Source organism: Hylobates moloch, unplaced genomic scaffold (assembly GCF_009828535.3).
Source record: "Hylobates moloch isolate HMO894 unplaced genomic scaffold, HMol_V3 SCAFFOLD_9, whole genome shotgun sequence".
NCBI classification, from domain to species: domain Eukaryota; kingdom Metazoa; phylum Chordata; class Mammalia; order Primates; family Hylobatidae; genus Hylobates; species Hylobates moloch.
In genome coordinates this window covers 19,016,123-19,035,302 of record NW_026652284.1, presented here as the reverse complement: position 1 = coordinate 19,035,302, position 19,180 = coordinate 19,016,123, and the positions used below count along the sequence as shown (strand labels likewise).

The window sequence follows — 19,180 nt, the reverse complement described above, 5'->3', positions numbered from 1 at the left end:
AGTTGAAGATGCAGATTCTCCCCATTATAATGTTTCTGAAATCAGAATGTTTCTCGTGACCAATGTATATATTTAATGAAGGGTTTCTTTTCCTATCCCTAATTAAATTGGTGGTGTGTCTTATAATCAGTGGTGTCTTAGAATCAAGGATATTTGAGATTTCCCGTTTTTATTCCCAATATTCATTAGTAACTAAGCCTGAGCCCTCAGATAATCTTGGCCTTGGACTTCTGCTCACATTTCCTCCCTGAAGAAGTGTAGCTTCCCCCATTAAAGACAGTGTATGGTTTCAGCTAGAAGGCTTTTAAGTCACTTCTGTGCATGTGTTGGCAGTTGAGTTAGTATTGAGGAGCATGCATTCTGCAGCCAGATTGCCTTGGTGAATTTCCAGGAGCCATCCCTTTCTAATTTGCGGCCCTCTCTGAGCCTCAGCATCGTCTTCTATAAGATCGTAAGATTATTTACCTTTAGGGTTGATTATCCTTCAATTAATCAATTCAACACATATGTACTGAGTGTCTACTGTGTTCAAGAACAATGGAAAAGGTGGAAATGTGAAAGTGGACAAACCGCACAAAATTCCTGCCCTTGTGAGCTTACATTCTATTGGAGGAGACCAATGGTAAACATGCAAATTATTCAAATGTAGTACATTAGCTGGTAATAAGTGCTCTGGAGAAAAATGAAGCAGGGAAGGGGGTAGGGAGAGCCAGCGCAAGGGAGTTAGGAATAGCAGTTAGGATTAGGTTTGGTTGGGAGTAACAAAAAAACCAAACAACAGTGGCTCAAAAAAGACAAAGTTCACTTTGCTATAATAAATATGAGAAGTCCAGGGTGGCTTTACAGCCACTGCGGACCCAGATGTCTTTTATCTTCTTGCTCTGCCATCCTCAATACCTAGCTACTACCTCATGGTCAAAGATGGATGCTGGAGCTCCAGCTATCTTGACTACATTCCAGTCAACAGAAAGAATGTGCCTCTTTCCCTTTAAGAACATTCCCTAGAAGGCTGGGCACAGTGGCTCACACCTGTAATCCCAGCACTTTGGGAGGCTGAGGCGAGTGGATCACCCGAGGTCAGGAGTTCGAGACCAGCCTGATGGACAGGGAGAAACTCCATCTCTACTAAAAATACAAAATTAGCCGAGCGTGGTTGAGCATGGCTGCAATCCCAGCTACTTGGGAGGCTGAGGCAGGAGAATTGCTTGAATCCGGGAGGCAGAGGTTGCAGTGAGCCAAGATTGCGCCATTGCACTCCAGCCTGGGCAACAAGAGCAAAACTCCGTCTCAAAAAACAAAACAAAACAAAACAAAAATTCCCTAGAAGTTTGATGTGACACTTTCCTTTCTTTCTCCTTGGCCAGAACTTAGTCACATGGTTATACCTCTGCAAGGAGGGCTGAGAAATGCAGTTTTTAAGTGCCCAGCCAAAGAGTAGAGATTTTTTTTTTTTAACCAGGTAACAATGGATAGGACAAATCTGGGGCAAAATTAGCTGTCTCTGCACAGTTTATCACAAAGATTTGATCAGGTGATGCATGCAAAGGATTTAGCACAGAATAAGTGTTTGATAAATATTAGTTATCTTTTGACACAACGTTTTCCCGATGTATATGTTCTTGGTAAACAATGAGCAGATGAGGAAAATGGAGGCTCAAGGGTCTTAGGGACCAACCTGTGGCCACTTGAAAGGTGTCAGATCCTGTCCTGTGGGCATCGAGATCCTAGATACCATCCCCCAGTGGGCACCGTGGCGGGCGGGGCATAGAGGTTGTGCTCCGCAGGTGCTGCCCACTGGTTTCTGGGCCTGGGGTAACCTCTCCAGCAGGTGGGCTTGTTATCTCTCCTGATCACCCGTGGTTTGTTGGCTTTTCAGAGCAGTTTCTCTTACCCTGACATGCCTCTGCCCCCTCCAAATCCTTGCTGCTTACAGAACAGAATCCAAACTTTACCATTCCTGGCACTGAATAGGCATTTAATGCAAATGTATTAAAATAATGAACTCAAGGGCCTCTATGAGCTGGCTCTAATTTCTCCTTTCTAATTTATCTCTTTCCCTATTGCCTCTTCCTGTCCCTGAGTGGAATCTATTCTGTAATTCAATAGTTGCATTTTTTTTCTTTTTCTTTCTTTCTTTTTTTTTTTTTTTTTGAGACAGAGTCTCACTTTGTTGCCCAGGCTGGAGTGCAGTGGCGTGATTTCAGCTCACTGCAACCTCCGCCTCCCAGCTTCAAGTGATCCTCTTGCCTCAGCTCCCTAAGTAGCGGGATTACAGGCATGCACCACCACGCCTGGCTAATTTTTGTATTTTTAGTAGAGACGTGGTTTCTCCATGTTGGTAAGGCTAGTCTTGAACTCCTGACCTCAGGTGATCTGCCCACCTCAGCCTCCCAAAGTGCTGGGATTACAGGCGTGAGCCACTGTGCCCGGTCGCATTTTTTTTTTCTTATTTTTACTACTGGAACAAATATAGATGCATTTTAAAAGAAATCTCCGATTATCAAACTGTGTGATTTAAAAATAATTGTTTCAATAGGAAAATAAAAATAAAGGCTAGAGTATTTCAGACTTGAAATACTAAGAGTTGTCTTGGTCTGCCCATCAGATGCTCTTGTCTTCTGGTCTCAGCCTCCAGCCCCTAGACCACAGTGGTGAGTTCTGTCCAACACTGGGCAAATATATTATCACCACAGTGATTGGTCCAGGCATGCACATTGACCCAAGATAGCCAATGGCAAGTCTTTCTCCCTGTGCTCTGCTTGCAAAATGAAGAACTTAGCCTGGTGCTGTATGTGACTATGAACTAATTGTAAGGAGAAAGACTAATGGTAGTAGGAGAGACTGAAGCACACTGGCAGGGAAAAGCAGAGGAGAGAGTGAGGAGGGAGACAGGAGGAGACAGCAGGAGAGAAGAGTAAATAAATATGGGTGCATTTGAACGCTGGGTCCATGTGTGCTTGAGGCCAGCTTCATTACTGTGCCTTTTCTAGTTCAACTATTGAGCCTGTAATTTTTCCTTTTTGGCTTAAGCTAGTTTGAGTTGGATCAGAAGTGGGAACAGAGCAAGTCAAATGAGGCACTTGAGGAGCAAAATTTAAGGAGGCGTCTTTACAAACCTGACAGTGAGCACCTTCATACATTTCTCACCCTGAGCTCCTCACTGGCCTCCTCTTAGTCTTGACTTTGAGTTGAGTTTTAATAACTTGTAACCAAACAAATTCTTGGCTAATATAAGCTCTACTTGTTATTTTCAATAAATAACAAATTCTTGGCTAATTTAAGCTCTACTTGTTATTTTCAAATTGCAAGTTAAAAACATTATATTAGTTGATCCAGTTGGCCAAATACACCCCAATTTTTTAAGGCTGCATTATTTTTAATTAGGTACAAAGATCTTGTTAACATATCACCTAGAGACCATTTCACCCACTGCTTTTTTTAGGCTGCCAGTCTCTTGGCTGTCTCTTCAGCAGTGGTGAGGTGGATACCCTTTCCTCGGGAAAGAGAAATCCATGGTTTGTTGCCCTTGCCAGTAACAAAAATGCTGGAAAGCCAGGTGGCAAAGCTGTTGCTGTTGGCATCTTTCACATGAACCCATCAAAAGATCCAGGGTGCCTCTCTCTGTTGGTAATCACACCAATTCTTCTCGGGTTCGCACCTCCAGTCACCATCCACAGGTTACCAGTGTCGAACTTGATGACATCAGTACTCTTGCCAGTATCCAAATCAATCTGAATGATGTCATTCACCTTGATGTGGGGACCAGGGTAGCGGATGGTGCCAGCATCATCGGTTACCAGATGAGGGATTCCTTTTGTATCCATAAGATTTTTCTCACTTTGCACAATTTGTACTTGGCCTCCTCAGCTGTAATATAGTGAATGGCAAAGTGACCCTGATGTTACAGATCAGACGGAAATTCTCTCTGGTCTTGTCAATGATGATGACATCTTTGAATCCAGCAGGGTAGGTTCTATCAGTTTGGACCTTGTCATCAATCTTAATGAGCCGCAGCATCCAAATCTTCAGTTTGTCTCCGGTCAGGGCATACTCAATTCTGTTTCTTAGGAAAAATGATGAGGGGGAGACACACTCTCAGCTTGTGGGGACTGGTGGATGGATGAGGAGCAGACACACCAGTCAGTGTCTCCAGCATCCATTGCTTTGAGTTGCTACCACTTCAGATGCTTCTTGGGACCATAAGCCATGGCTACCTTAGGCATGGAAAGAAGTTCACCTTCCTCCCCTAAAGATTCAATGAACAGGCCGGGCATGGTAGCTCACGCCTGTAATCCCAGCACTTTGGGAGGCCAAGGTGGGTGGGTCACCTGAGGTCAGAATTCGAGACTAGCCTGGCCAACATAGTGAAACCCCATCTCTACTAAAAATACAAAAAAAGTAGCTGGGCGTGGTGGTGGGTGCCTGTAATCCCAGCTACTTGGGAGGCTAAGGCTGGAGAATTGCTTGATCCTGGGAGGCGGAGGTTGCAGCGAGCCGAGATCACACCATTGCACTCCAGCCTGGGCAACAAGAGTGAAATTCCATCTAAAGACAAAAAATAAAAAAATTAAATTAAATTAAATTAACATATCCTGAAGAAAACAGGCCCACAGACAACTGAATCAAACTCAGTGGGTTTCTACAGAGGCTAAGAAAGTAGATGTGGCCCATTTCACAATTTCCAGTAACTGACGTGGCTCCAGGACCAGCGATTCATTAGGAAACATGGTGCGTGTTGGTTATAACTCAGGTGGATGTCAGTTGCCACTTTGTCAGAGCTCCTGTCTTTCTGACTTGTCTTATGGTTGGTGGAATAGACACAGAATTCATTTCCCCTTCTTTGGGCAGCAGTACCTGGGATTGTGCTTGTCACATAGAAATTAAAATTAGATACGTGTCGAATTGAACTGATCTGGTCACACCTTACCCTAGACACATCTGACAATGGGGGCGTCACTCATTCTTGGCCAGTTGGTGCTTTTCCTCCTCTGGCTTTGATGCTTAGCTCATGGGTGGACATGTGGCCTGAAGCAGCCTATGAGACTCAAGTGCCAAGACTTGTGTTGAAACTATTGGGAAAGAACAGTCTTCTTCTTCTGGGGCTGCAAAGCTGTGAGACTGTGGGTCCAGTCTCCTTTTTATGATCTGGGAGTGACAGCGTAAGACTGGAGTTAGTGGAGCAGAGAGAGAAAGATGAGTTCTGATTTTCTGGATCCCTGGATGTAACCAACTCTGTACTTTTCAGTTATTTGAGCCAACAGTTCTGTTCTGTTTGTTTGTTTTGCTGAAGCGAGCCAGAATTGGGCTTCTGTACTTGTCACTAAAGTGCCCACATTCGCGGTGGCTCACGCCTGTAATCCCAGCACTTTGGGAGGCCGAGGCGGGCGGATCATGAGGTCAGGAGATCGAGACCATCCTGGCTAACACGGTGAAACCCGTCTCTACTAAAAAATACAAAAAATTAGCCGGGTGTGGTGGCAGGCGCCTGTAGTCCCAGCTACTCAGGAAGCTGAGGCAGGAGAACGGCGTGAACCTGGGAGATGGAGCTTGCAGTGAGCCAAGATCGCACCACTGCTCTCCAGCCTGGGCGACAGAGCGAGACTACGTCTCAATAAATAAATAAATAAATAAAAGGGCCCAAATTAATACAGTCCATTTTTAAAATCTGCATATCTGTTAAGATGCTCATGATGGTGGTACTTGCCAATGGCCAATTCGCTGGAATTACACAATAAGGTTTATGATCTCACTTACAGGAAATCAGGCATAGAACACCTTCAGGCACAGTTTGATCAAAGCTCCAGCTCTACTTCTCTGTGATTCTCTTAGTTATGCCCCTCTCCAGGTATTGGTCTTGGTGGCAGCAACATGACTTAAGCAATTGCAACACATTCAGATTCATCAACCAGAGGCAGAAAAGGGACTGTCTCTTTCAGCCTGTGCTGCTTAAGAGAAGCCCCTCAGCAGACTTCCCTTCCCATCTCATTGGACATAACTGAATCCCATGCTCATTCCTAAGCCAATCCCAGGCAAGGGGGATGGGACCACCATGTTTGGCTGAGGCTGAGGCCAAGATCCACCTCCCTATAGCTTATGTCTCATAGAGGGACATATATTTATGCATTCCTCTCCCGCATCTTCACTCTGCTTGCTCTTCAGGTTCCATCCCCTACCACATAGACAACTTCCTCCCATATTGAGGAAAAGCTCTTCATATGACCTTGTGCCTTTTCCAGCCACCATAATATTTCTCTACTTCCTTCCATCAGGGTTAGGTGGTCCCATGGTTGGCAGAACTCAAAGGAAGTTTCTGAGGTGTGCAGAAATGCTCTCTGTTCAGGATAGGCAAAGGCTCTGGGTGGCAGAACCAAGGCCAAGGAGGTGAAGTGTTAGAGATTCAAGATGGCTGACAATAAACTCCTTGAGAAGTAGTGAGCTCTCCACCAAGGGAAGTGTTCAAGCAGTCTGGGCGGCCCTCTCTGAATCATTATAGAAGGACTTCACCTATTGGGAGTGAGTTTGGACTGGATTTGTTAATTCATTCATTTATTCAGCAAATATTTATGAGCACCAGGTACTATCCTGAACACTGAGAATATGCCTGCATTTCTTAAGCCAGGAACGTAAATAATAATGAAAAGGAGAATTCCTAACCTGCCTACAACAATTTCCCACACATTAGCTTATCTGGGCCTAGGGCAGTCCTGTGCAGAAAGCAGAGCTATTACTCCCTTTTTCTAGCTGCAGCGGAAACTAAGACTCATAATGTTGAGATGGTCTGCCCAGTACACAAAAAGGAGGATGCGTTCCTTTCTCTAGTTTTCAGGTAGTTTGAATAGAATCCCAGCTGAGGCCAGGCATGGTGGCTCATGCCTGTAATCCCAGCGCTTTGAGAGGTGAGGCAGGCGGATCACCTGAGGTCAAGGAGTTCGAGACCAGCCTGGCCAACATGATGAAACCCCGTCTCTACTGAAGATACAAAAATTAGCTGGGCGTGGTGGTGGGCGCCTGTAGTCCCAGCTACTCGGGAGGCTGAGGCAGGAGAATCGCTTGAAGCTGGGAGGCAGAGGTTGCAGTGAGCCGAGATCGTGCCACTGCACTCCAGCCTGGACAACAGAGTGAGACTCTGTCTCAAAAAAAAAAAAAAAAAGTATCCCATCTGAAAAAGGCCGAGGAATCATCTATTTCCATCTCCCCATTTTGCAGATGAGAAAGAGACTCAAGGACCTCAGGGCACTTGCCAGAGATCACATGGCGGGTAAGCAAATGGCAGCGCAGATCCCAGACTCCGGTGCCTGACTCCCAAGCCCGTCCTAGTTCACGCTTTCCCAATCCACAGGGTACCGGCAGCTTTCAGGTGACCAGCGGGCTCCTTGATAAAGACGGGGTTCCTATCGTTCTCGGGAACGGAGGCTGGAGGTGGAGGCAGTTACAGGTGACGGGCCCAGGGCCTGCTGGCAAATAGCAAGCCTGAGGCTGAACTGGGCCCCTGAATACAACCCGGCGTGGGCCACAGTTAGCCTTAGTTTCCCCTTCAATCTCCAGACCTCCTTCACCCTTCCGCCTTCACCTCCCATTCCCAGGTCCCAGATCCTCCTTCAGGGCGCTTTGCTTCGCCTTCTCTATCCTGTGCTCCTGGTGCCTCCTTGTGGCTAAAAATGTCAACTACAGCAATGACTGAATATAAATTCCCAGGAAAATCCCAGAGACTTTAGGATGCCAAGATTGAAAGACCCTTAGAGATGATTTTAGAAATAATTTGCAGTTTTTCCCAGTGGCGATACTGATCTGAGCCCAGGTTAGAACCCAGGAACCCTGGTTTCTAGACAATTCTCCAAATGGGCGGTCACTTACTAAGTATTTGAATAGGAGTGACGTGTAATTCAAGGAAGGAAATGACCTGATAATCAATCAATCCATCTGTGGACTCAACTTGATCAATCAAGTTGATTTTAGGGACAATAACATGAACTAAATAAAAGCTAATATAGTTTTGTCCTTAAGCATATAGCTCTGGAGAAAGAAGGAGCTGGTTAAACCCTGCAACTTCACCTCACAAAGACTCAGTTTCCTCATCTGTAAAATGGGAGCAAAAATAATACCTGATAACCTGATATCTTTGCAGAAATGACGTGAGAATGGCATGAAATGGTTCATGGAAAACAGTGCCTGCACACCGGATGGAAACATTCACGCGAAGATGAATCTTTTTTTTTTTTTGAGATGGAGTCTGGCTCTGTCTCCCAGGCTTGGAGTGCAGTGGCGCGATCTCAGCTCACTGCAAGCTCCACCTCTCGGGTTCACGCCATTCTCCTGCCTCAGCCTCCCAAGTAGCTGGGACTACAGGTGCCTGCCACCACGCCCGGCTAATTTTTTGTATTTTTAGTAAAGACGGGGTTTCACTGTGTTAGCCAGGATGGTCTCAATCTCCTGACCTTGTGATCCGCCCACCTTGGCCTCCCAAAGTGCTGGGATTACAGGCGTGAGCCACCGTGCCCAGCCCACGTGAAGATGAATCTTAGACCTAAATGTAAAACCGAAAACTATAAAACTTTTGGAAGAAAACATAGGAAAAAAATCTTTGTGACCTTAGGTTAGGCAAAGATTTCTTAGATGCAACACCAAAAGAATGATCCATAAAAGAAAAAAATGGATAAATTGGACTTTATAAAAATGAAGAACTTCTGCTCTTCAGAAAGACAGTTTAAGAGGATGAGAAGTTGAGACTCATTTACCAAATGAGTCTTTTTTTTTTTTTTTTTTTTTGGCGGGAGACCAGAGTTTTAATCATTACTCAAATCAGTTTCTATAAGCATTCGGGGAGCAGAGTTTTAAAGGATAACTTGGTGGGTTACCTGTAACTACCTTCACCTCCAGCCTCACCTGAGAACGACAGGAACCCTGTCGTTTGTTTTTTGTTTTTTGAGACGGAGTCTTGCTGTGTCGCCCAGGCTGGAGTGCAGTGGCACGATCTTGGCTCACTGCCTCCCAGGTTCAAGTGATTCTCCTGCCTCAGCCTCTCCAGTAGCTGGGACTACAGGTGCATGCCACCATGCCTGGCTAAGTTTTGTATTTTTAGTAGAGATGGGGTTTCACCATGTTGGCCAAGCTGGTCTTGAATTCTTGGCCTCAAGTGATCCACTGGCCTCGGCCTCCCAAAGTGCTGGGATTACAGGCATGAGCCACCGTGCCCATCCTGCCTTCTTATAATCTTTTACCAAAAACACATTGCCTACACACCTTGTGTGTAAAACTGTCTCTCCAGTAGTCTCAACTACATGTTACAATGTTAACTCTTAGCAACTTTTACTTTGAGTGAAAAAACTGATAAGTAAGCGATTTTAATTATGTACTGGGGTTGAACCTAGGACATCAGACAGAAATGAATATAAGGTCTGACTCCTTTTAGCATAGCTAGCGGGCATGGCTAATCTAATGCTCCAAAGTGGGTAAATTGAACAATTTTCAAAAGTCAAGAAACAGTTTGACCTTAAAGCATTTAGCAAGTCTGATATCTGACCTTAATTTAGACCAAATGTCTATATTTTCAAGACATTGTATTTTACCAATCATCTTTAAAGCTGTCTTTATTTCCAAAATATTACTAAAATCACATGAACAAAAAGGCATTAAAGTTTCTATTTCTCTGACAAAATATTTAACTGCTTATTATTCTAAGCCAATTAATCAGAGCTCTTTTATATATAAACATGCAACACACATAAATGCACAGACAGAAGATTCAGCACTTGTAAGATTCTTCATTTGCCAGTTTCTTAATTGGATTACTGGCTTCAGGGTGGAGCCCTTGGAGGAACAGGGCTGGGAAAGCTTGGTTTCTAGGGCCAAATAAGCAGCTGAAGGCAAAGACAGATCCCCATAATTAAGGGTGCCATTCTATACTGGATCCTGGATCCCCAAAAGGAGGGAAATACTACGGGAGAAGACAGTGCAGTGCCTCTACCCTGTGTTTCTTTTTCCTTCTTTCTTTTCTTTTCTTTTTTTTTTTTTTTGAGAGGGAGTCTTGCTCTGTTGCCCAGGCTGGAGTGCAGTGGCGTGATCTTGGCTCACTGCAACCTCCGCCACCCGGGTTCAAGTGATTCTCCTGCCTCAGCCTCCTGAGTAGCTGGGATTACAGGCGCCCACCACCACGCCCAGCTAATTTTTGTATTTTTAGTAGAGACGGGGTTTCAACATGTTGGCCAGGCTGGTCTCGAACTCCTGACTTCCGGTGATCCACCTGCCTCAGCCTCCCAAAGAATGGGGATTACAGGCATGAGCCACCGAGCCTGGCCTACCCTGCATTTCATCTCCCTTTTCCCTTCCCTTCCCTTTTCCCTTCCCTTCCCTTTCCTTTTCCCTTCCCTTCCCTTCCCTTTTCCCTTCCCTTCCATTTTTTTGAGACTGAGTTTCGCTCTTGTTGCCCAGGCTGGAGTGCAATGGTGTGATCTCAGGTGACGGCAACCTCCGCCTCCCAGGTTCAAGCGATTATCCTGCCTCAGCCTCCTGAGTAGCTGGAATTACAGGCGCGCCCACCACTACGTCCGGCTAATTTTTGTATTTTTGGTAGAGATGGGGTTTCACCATGTTTGCCAGGCTGGTCTCGAACTCCTGACCTCAGATGATCCTTGGCCTCCCAAAGTGCTGGGATTACAGGCGTGAGCCACAGTGCCCGGTCTCTGCCCTGCATTTCATTGAAAGGCAACCCAAAGCCAATCTGCCCATTTTGTAATCAGCCCATCTCTCATGGGAGTCTCATCTCCCAGTGCGGGGATGGAGATATTTCCTTATCTTCCAGGTGGCCAAGAGCATGCTTCTCTGATCCAAGTGTCAAAGAGTCAAAGAGTCAGGTATCCCTCCATAACTATTATTAGCCATCACTTAAAGTATATTTCCTACCTAGTTATCATAATGGGAAGTAATTTCTGATACCCCCAAACTCAAACCATCAGACAACACAATGCAAAACAGAACAGAGCCGTTGATTTTGAGAGGGATTTATCTGCTTTTTTTTTTGTTGCTGTTTTCGTTTGATTGTTTGAGATGGAGTTTCGCTCTTGTTGCCCAGGCTGCAGTGCAATGGCGCGATCTCGGTTTACTGCAACCTCCACCTCCCAGGTTCAAGCAATTCTTCTGCCTCAGCTTCCCGAGTAGCTGGGATTACAGGAATGTGCCACCACGCCTGGCTAATTTTGTATTTTTAGTAGAGACGGGGTTTCTCCATGTTGATCAGGCTGGTTGCGAACTCCCCACCTCAGGTAATCCGCCCACCTCGGCCTCCCAAAGTGCTGGGATTACAGGCAGGAGCCACTGCGCCCGGCCATTTATCCACTTTTAATTCTTGGGGTTTCATGAGGAAAACAGAGGTTTTTCCCAAAACAGTCTGTGGCGCCTCCTCTGATTTTCCAAATGAGTCCCAAGTTACCAGAAGTTATTTTAGGGCCTCTCATGTGTGCATTAAGGGTGGCAAGACAGGCTGGGCATGGTGGCTCATGCCTGTAATCCCAGTACTTTGGGAGGCCGAGGCGGGCGGATCACTTGAGGTTAGGAGTTTGAGACCAGCCTGGTCAACATGGCAAAACTATCTCTACTAAAAATACAAAATTAGCAGGTGAGGTGGCGGCGTGCTCCTGTAATACCACCTACTGAGGAGGCTGAGGCAGGAGAATCGCTTGAACCTAGGAGGTGGAGGTTGCTGTGAGCCGAGATTGTGCCACCGCACTCCAGCCTGGGCGACAGAGCAAAACTCCGTCTCCAAAAAAAAAAAAAAAAGAAATGGACCCTTCTGGCCATGGGGCCGGTTGCAGTGGCTCATGCCTGTAATCCCCAGCACTTTGGGAGGCCGAGGTAGGCAGATCACGAGGTCAGGAGTTTAAAACCAGCCTGGGCAACATAGTGAAGCTTTGTCTCTATTAAAAATACAAAAATTAGCCAGACTTGGTGGCAGGTGCCTGTAATCCCAGCTACTTGAGGCAGCAGAATCGCTTAAACCTGGGAGGCAGAGGTTGCAGTGAGCTGAGATGGTACCACTGCAATCCAGCCTGGGCAACAGAGTGAGACTCTGTCTCAAAAAAAAAAAAAAAAAAGAAATTGACATTTCTGTTCCTAAACCTTACATTTGTTTTATCTGAGTTCCTTCTTCAGGAAACTCAGGCCTCTCAAAAAAAAAAAAAAAGGATCAAAGAACTGAAAGTCACCAGATCACCCCATCCAACTATGAAATGCTGGACCCCTCATTCATTGTGATTGCTTCCTTGTCCCTTCTGAGTTCCTGTTTTCTTATACATTGTTACATTTATTCCCTGCTGTATAAAGCCCTAGTTTTAATCCATCAGGGAGATAGATTTGAGACTGAGCTCCCATCTCCTCAGCTGCAGCACTGGCCTAAAGCTTTCTTCCCTGGCAATACTCATTTTCTTAGTAATTGGCCTTCTGTGTGGTGAGCAGCAGGACCCAGATTGAACCCCTAGTGTTCTGGTAACAATGGTTTCACAGGTGCATACATATGTCAAAGCTTATCAAATTGTACCTTTAAATATGTGTAGTTTATTATAGGTCAGTAAGGCTGTTTCAAAAAGAAAAGTAGGCCAGGCACAGTGGCTCATGCCTATAATCCCAGCACTTTGGGAGGCCAAGGCGGGCAAAACACTTGAGGCCAGGAGTTCAAGACCAGCCTGGCCAACATGGTGAAACCCCATCTCTACTAAAAATGCAAAAAATTAGCCAGGCATGGTGGCAGGTGCCTATAATCATAGCTACTCAGGAGGCTGAGGCAGGAGAATCCCTTGAACCCAGGAGGCAGAGGTTGCGGTGAGCTGAAACTGTGCCACTGCACTCCAGCCTGGGTGACAGAGCAAGACTATGTCTAAAAAAAAAAAAAAAAAAAAAAAAAAAATACACTGCCTGGCTCATAACACTGATTTGAGGAACTTCCGAGCGAAGGAGGGACTGGTGAGGCCAAGGCCCATCATTCCATCCTCATGGACCATTTTTCTTTTTTCTTTCCACAAGGTCTCCCGTTGTTGTCTGCTGCTGGAACCTTTGGCCAATCAATGGTGGGTAAGTCCCACTGGTCCAAAGGAGACAGAAAATGAATCCCCTGAGTGTGACCCCCACTGGATGTGACCTCTTTTTGGGAAATCCTCAAAGCCTACATCCTTCTATGAGCTTCTGACAGCAGCATCCTCATGGATAGACAGTGGATCAACTCTATGACCTGCAGATAAATTAATGCCTTCCTCTTCATAAGACTTTTCACAGACTGCTTAGAATTGAATCTTTTTTTTTTTTTTTTTTTTTTTTGAGATGGAGTCTCACTCTGTCGCCAGGCTGGAGTATAGTGGCACGATCTCAGCTCACTGCAACCTCCACCACCCGGGTTCAAGTGATTCTCCTGCCCCAGCCTCCCGAGTAGCTGGGACTATAGGCGTGCGCCACCATTCCCAGCTAATTTTTGTATTTTTAGTAGAGATGGAGTTTCACCATGTTGGCCAGGATGGTCTCCATCTCTCGACCTCGTGATCTGCCCGCCTCAGCCTCCCAAAGTGCTGGGATTACAGGCGTGAGCCACCGGGCCTGGCCGAATTGAATCTTTTGAGTGCTTGCACCATCTTCATTAGCTTGTACCCCAACACATTTCCTTTTTGCCATGGTTATTGGGAAGCTCACAGTCAAGGTTGGTGTCCAACTGTGTGATTAACTAATCTTAGGTGTCTATCACTAGTTTCCTGCTCCTTTTATTTTAGCTGAGTTCCTTCCTTCCTTCCTTCCCTTCCTTCCTTCCTTCCCTTCTTTTCCCCCTCTCCTTCCTCCCTCCCTCCCTCCTTCCTTCCTCTTCTCTTTTCTTTTCTTTTTAGACAGAATCTCACTCTGTCATCCAGGCTGGAGTGCAGCAGTGCCGCCATAGCTCACTATAACCTTAAAAGGGCTCATGTGACCCTCCCCAAAGTGCTGGGATTACAGGTGTGAGCCACTGTGCCTAGTCTCTCTCTCTCTCCTCTCTCTCTCTCTCTCTGCCTGCCACTGTGCCTGGTCTCTCTCTCTCTGTCTTTCTTCAGAGTTTTGCTCTTGTCACCCAGTGGTGCAATCTTGGCTCACTGCAACCTCTGCCTCCCTGCAACCTCTTCCTCCCTGCGACCTCTGCCTCACGGGTTCAAGTGATTCTCCTGCCTCAGCCTCCCAAGTAGCCAGAATTATAGGCTTGCACCATCATGCCTGGCTAATTCTGTATTCTTTTAGTAGAGACGGGTTTTCACCATGTTAGTCAGGCTGGTCTTAAACTCCTGACCCCAAGTGATCCACCAGCCTTGGCCTCCCAAGTGCTGGGATTACAGGCGTGAACCACACTGCACCCGGCCCTGTATGTATGTATGTATTTTTTGAGACAGAGTCTTGCTCTGTTGCCCAGGCTAGAGTAAAGTGGTGCAATCTCAGCTCACTGCAACCTCTGCCTCCCGGATTTAAGCAATTCTTTCACCTCAGCCTCCTGAGTAGCTGGAATTACAGGCGTGTGCCACCATGCCTGGCTAATTTTTTTTGTATTTTTAGTAGAGATGGGGTTTCACCATGTTGGCCAGCCTGGTCTCAAACTCCTGGCCTCAAGTGATCTGCCTGCCTCGGCCTCCCAAAGTGCTGGGATTACAGGTGTGAGCCACCACGCCCAGCCCTATTTATTTTTAATACATCTATGTTATGATGTGTTCCACTTAATGAAGTTATCTCAGATTTTTTTTCACAAATAGGTGGGGATTAAATCTTAAAAAGTCTCCCCTGTACCTTCCATAAGGCCAGGGAGCACGTCCTGCACATTACCCCTGTGTCCCACCATGCATCTGGGAGAGTACATTGCATAGGATAAATGCTCACTAAAAATATGTTCACTTTATTAGATAATTCTTATGTCAGGTGCTCTCCCAAGAGAACATTCTGGAAGGAAACTGAGTGACCAGCTGATGCTGCTAGTAACATCTTTTTCATTTCCTGTTTCCTGTGGCACCTGTGGGCAATGTCAGTGCAGGTGCTAAGACGCCACTCTCACACCTATTTGGTCCCTGGACCTTGGCGAATGCCTAAGAGGCATTTACCCAGTGACTCACAGGGAATTTTTGCTCCTCCGAGGGGAAATCTGAATTAAATCTAAAGTGAAATGCCCCCAGTGGCATTGTCCTTAGTAACACTGTTTCTCCCAGGAAGCTCTGCCTCCTGCCTTAGAATTTACCTCCCTTTCTTGAAGTCAGAGGCTCATCTTTAACTTGTGATTCAGTGAGGACAGGCTTCCAGGCTGGGAATGGTCCCCTAGGGAAATCTGGCTGCAGCTGAAATTGCCCATCTCTCATCGCTCCTAACAAGGTCCACATGATGTAAATTTCAGACTGTCCCAATAGGACTGTGCTCAGCATAGCTAATGAGGATTTCAGCCTTTGGCCAAAAAAAAAGGAAGGGTTATTTAAAACCAAACTGTGTCATTTAAGAGTGATGGCTTTAATGAGCTCCCAAGGAACTCATAAAGGGCCCAGAGAATAAAACAAGGAGGCCCAAAATAGCCAGAAGCTGTAAGCAAGGACCCCTAACTTACTGCAGTGGAGCACCCTGCCTGTTTTAAGGACCCCTTTTTGCTCTCTTCCTTGCTGTAACCTAAGGATACAACAATTTTGATTATATATATTTTTTAAAAAACAGGTTAGGTTGCACCCTTGTTGATCCTCAAAAAGCTTTACTGGAATGGATACCATCCCCAAAATGATGAAGTTTAAAATTTTGGTTTGGCGTTTACACGGACCTACAGGATCTGGCCTCAACCCTCCTTTCGATTACTTGCTTCCTTGCTCTCTGTCGCACATCCTGGGCTGTAGCTATACTGGGCCAACTCTTGGTAGCTTTGTACCTTTGCTGTTTTTTCCCCCTTTTCATGAAAGGCCTTTCCTACTTCCATCCCAGCCACTCCACCCTCCATTCTGTTAACAGAACTCAAATTCCTTCCCTGGTGGAAATAAACAGCATCTCCCTACTGTGACACTTTGGTTGTCCTAATTTCATTGGACCTGGGGCAATCTGTAACTGTCCATGTCTACCTCCCCACAAGGCCCTAACCAGTCAGAGGGAAGAGGCTGGCTATATAAGGTGTATTTCCTAATGCCCAGCCTAGAATCTTGGATGCAGGAGGCTCTCTGTAATTGTTGGATGTGAAGTACATAGCATGCTCTTTTTTTTTTTCTTCTGAGACAGTCTCACTCTGTTGCCCAGGCTGGAGTGCAATGGTGCAATCTTGGCTCACTGCAACCTGCGCCTCCCGGGTTCAAGTGATTCTCCTGCCTCAGCCTCCCGAGTAGCTGGGATTATAGGCATGTGCCACCACGCCTGGCTAATTTTGTATTTTTAGTAGAGACGGGGTTTCTCTATGTTGGTCAGACTGGTCTTGAACTCCCGACCTCCCGACTTCAGGCAATCTGTCCGTCTCCGCCTCCCAAAGTGCTGGGATTACAGGCGTGAGCCACAGCGCTTGGCCACGCCCGGCTAATTTTTTGTATTTTTAGTAGAGACGGGGTTTCACCATGTTGGCCAGGCTGGTCTCGAACTCCTGACCTCAGATGATCCACCCGCCTTGGCCTCCTACAGTGCTGGGATTACAGGCGTGAGCCACCTCGCCTGGCTGCTTTTTAATTCTAGTTTTATTAATTCAAAATATGCTGTACATTCACACTCAAAAGATACAACAGAGTGAAAAGTCACTTTCTGTGTTCTCTAGCCACTCCATTCCCTTCTATGGAAAGAACCAATCATTATCAGCTTTTTGTGAATCCTTCTGGAGACATGCAATATATACAGTATACTCTTCTCTCTCCTTTTAAAAATAAATGGGGTTCCTCCTTAGTTTTGCAGTTTGCTTTTTCACTTGACTATGCACACATACATATATTTAAAAAATTTACTCAACCAATTGACTATTGATAACATTTAGTTTACTCTCATTATTTTGTTATTAAAAACAATGTTGGGCCTGGCAGGACAAATTTTACATACATTGAATCAGGCCACTAGGTAAGATGTGTCTAAAAACTACAGATGATGTGTCTAAAAACTGTAGATTGCTCCATAAATGTAAAATATCTTTATTTATTTATTTATTTATTTATTTTTTATTATTTTTTTTTTTTTTTGAGACGGAGTCTTGCTCTGTCGCCCAGGCTGGAGTGCAGTGGTGCGATCTTGGCTCACTGCAAGCTCTGCCTCCCGGGTTCACGCCATTCTCCCGCCTCAGCCTCTCCGAGTAGCTGGGACTACAGGCACCCACCACCACGCCCGGCTAACTTTTTGTATTTTTAGTAGAGACGGGGTTTCACCGTGGTCTCGATCTTCTGACCTTGTGATCCACCCGCCTCGGCCTCCCAAAGTGCTGGGATTACAAGCGTGAGCCACCACGCCCGGCCTGTAAAATATCTTTATTAAATCAGCCTGTTATATATAACAGTTTTAAACTCCATTCCTTAAATATAATTGGGGTCAAGTAAGAATCACTTTCTATAAGAACAGGGTTAGAATCGTTAGATTGTTAACACTGAGATATCTTTGATGATTTTCAACCCAAGGGATGATCATGAATTTGGTAAACACACACACATAAAATGAGGTCTAACCTTAAATTTTTAATAGAACTTGTCAAAAAGTTTGTTAGCAAAAGTGTGGGTGAAGAGATTCCTGGCCAGGCGCAGTGGCTTATGCCTGTAATCCCAATACTTTGGGAGGCCAAGGCAGGCGAATCACTTGAGGTAAGGAGTTCAAGATCAGTCTGGCCAATATAGTGAAACCTTGTCTCTACTAAAAATACAAAAATTAGCTGGGCGTGGTGGTGCACGCCTGTAGCCCCAGCTACTTGGGAGGCTGAGGCACGAGAATCACTTAACTCGGGAGGCGGAAGTTGCAGTGAGCCGAGATCACACCACTGCACTGTAGCCTGGGCTACAGAGGGAAACTCCGTCTCCAGAAAAAAAAGAAAAGAAATTCCCACATATTGCTCATAAATGTAAAATTGGACATTATGGAGAAAAATTAGACAATGTTGATCAAGATTAACGGTGCCCACACCCATTGACATAGCAATTCTATCTCTAGAAATTCTCCCTACATAAATACTCATACATGTAAACATGAAAATACAAGAATTTAGGCTTGGCATGGTGACTCACACCTGTAATCCCAGCACTTTGGGAGGGCAAGTCAGGAGGATCGCTTGAGGCCAGGAGTTCCAGACCAGCATGGGCAACATAGTGAGACCTTGACTCTACAAAAAATTAAAAAAAAAAAAAATTAGCCAGGTGTGGCGTGCATCTCTAGTCCTAACTACTGGGGAGGCTGAGGTGGGAGGATCGTGGGGTGGGAGGCTGCAGGGAGCTATGATTGCACCACTGCACTCCAGCCTGGGCGACAGAGCGAGACCCTGTCTCAAACAAATAAAAAAATCAAAGCATAACCTGTAGGAGATAGCTCAATGAATGCTGATATTTAGAAGAAGGATTTGGGTTATCTCCGATTGTTTTAGAAAGGAGATGCATTACAGAGATCAGGGAACAGTCTCTGAAGAAGGATCCCCTGGGTTTGACGGCCATCCCTATTGCTTTTAGCTGTAGAACCTTGAGCAAGTTACTTACCTGAGCCTCAGTTTCCTCATCTGTAATCTGCATTATAGCTGTGTTGTGAAGGTTCAGTGGGATGGTGCCTGCAAAACTCCCCCCACCCTGAACCTGACACATAATAGGCACTAAACGTAGCCGTAATTATTATTTAATAAATACGTTGTTCTATGTGGTGATTGCAAATTAAGGGGCTACTTTGGTGATATAATCTGCCCTCTTGGGGTAGAGTTGAGGGATTTGGAGTTGGGTAAATTCCTCTCTAGCACTCACTAGACTTCAAGCACATCATTCCCTAACCTCTATGGCCTCAGTTTTCTCATCTGTAAAGTGGCCAGAATAAATTCCAAGTCTTTAGAGTTTGCTCTGAAAGTTAAACGTGTATTACTCATAAGAGTTTAATACACAATTATTTTATTTCCTGCCAATCTAATGGCGAAGACATGGAATAACCCATCAAACAGCCCAGTAACCCCAGGAAACCAGAGGGACGCAGACCAGGGCGATGGGCGAGTCAGTTATGGCCGGTGCGCCACGTTTCGAAGGGGACGGCC

General features: G+C 45.6%; 1 pseudogene; it reads right to left on the bottom strand.

The window, feature by feature from the left end:
- Positions 1-3,370: 3,370 nt before the first annotated feature.
- LOC116813925 (small ribosomal subunit protein eS4-like) lies at positions 3,371-18,685 on the bottom strand (annotated as a pseudogene).
- Positions 18,686-19,180: the final 495 nt, after the last annotated feature.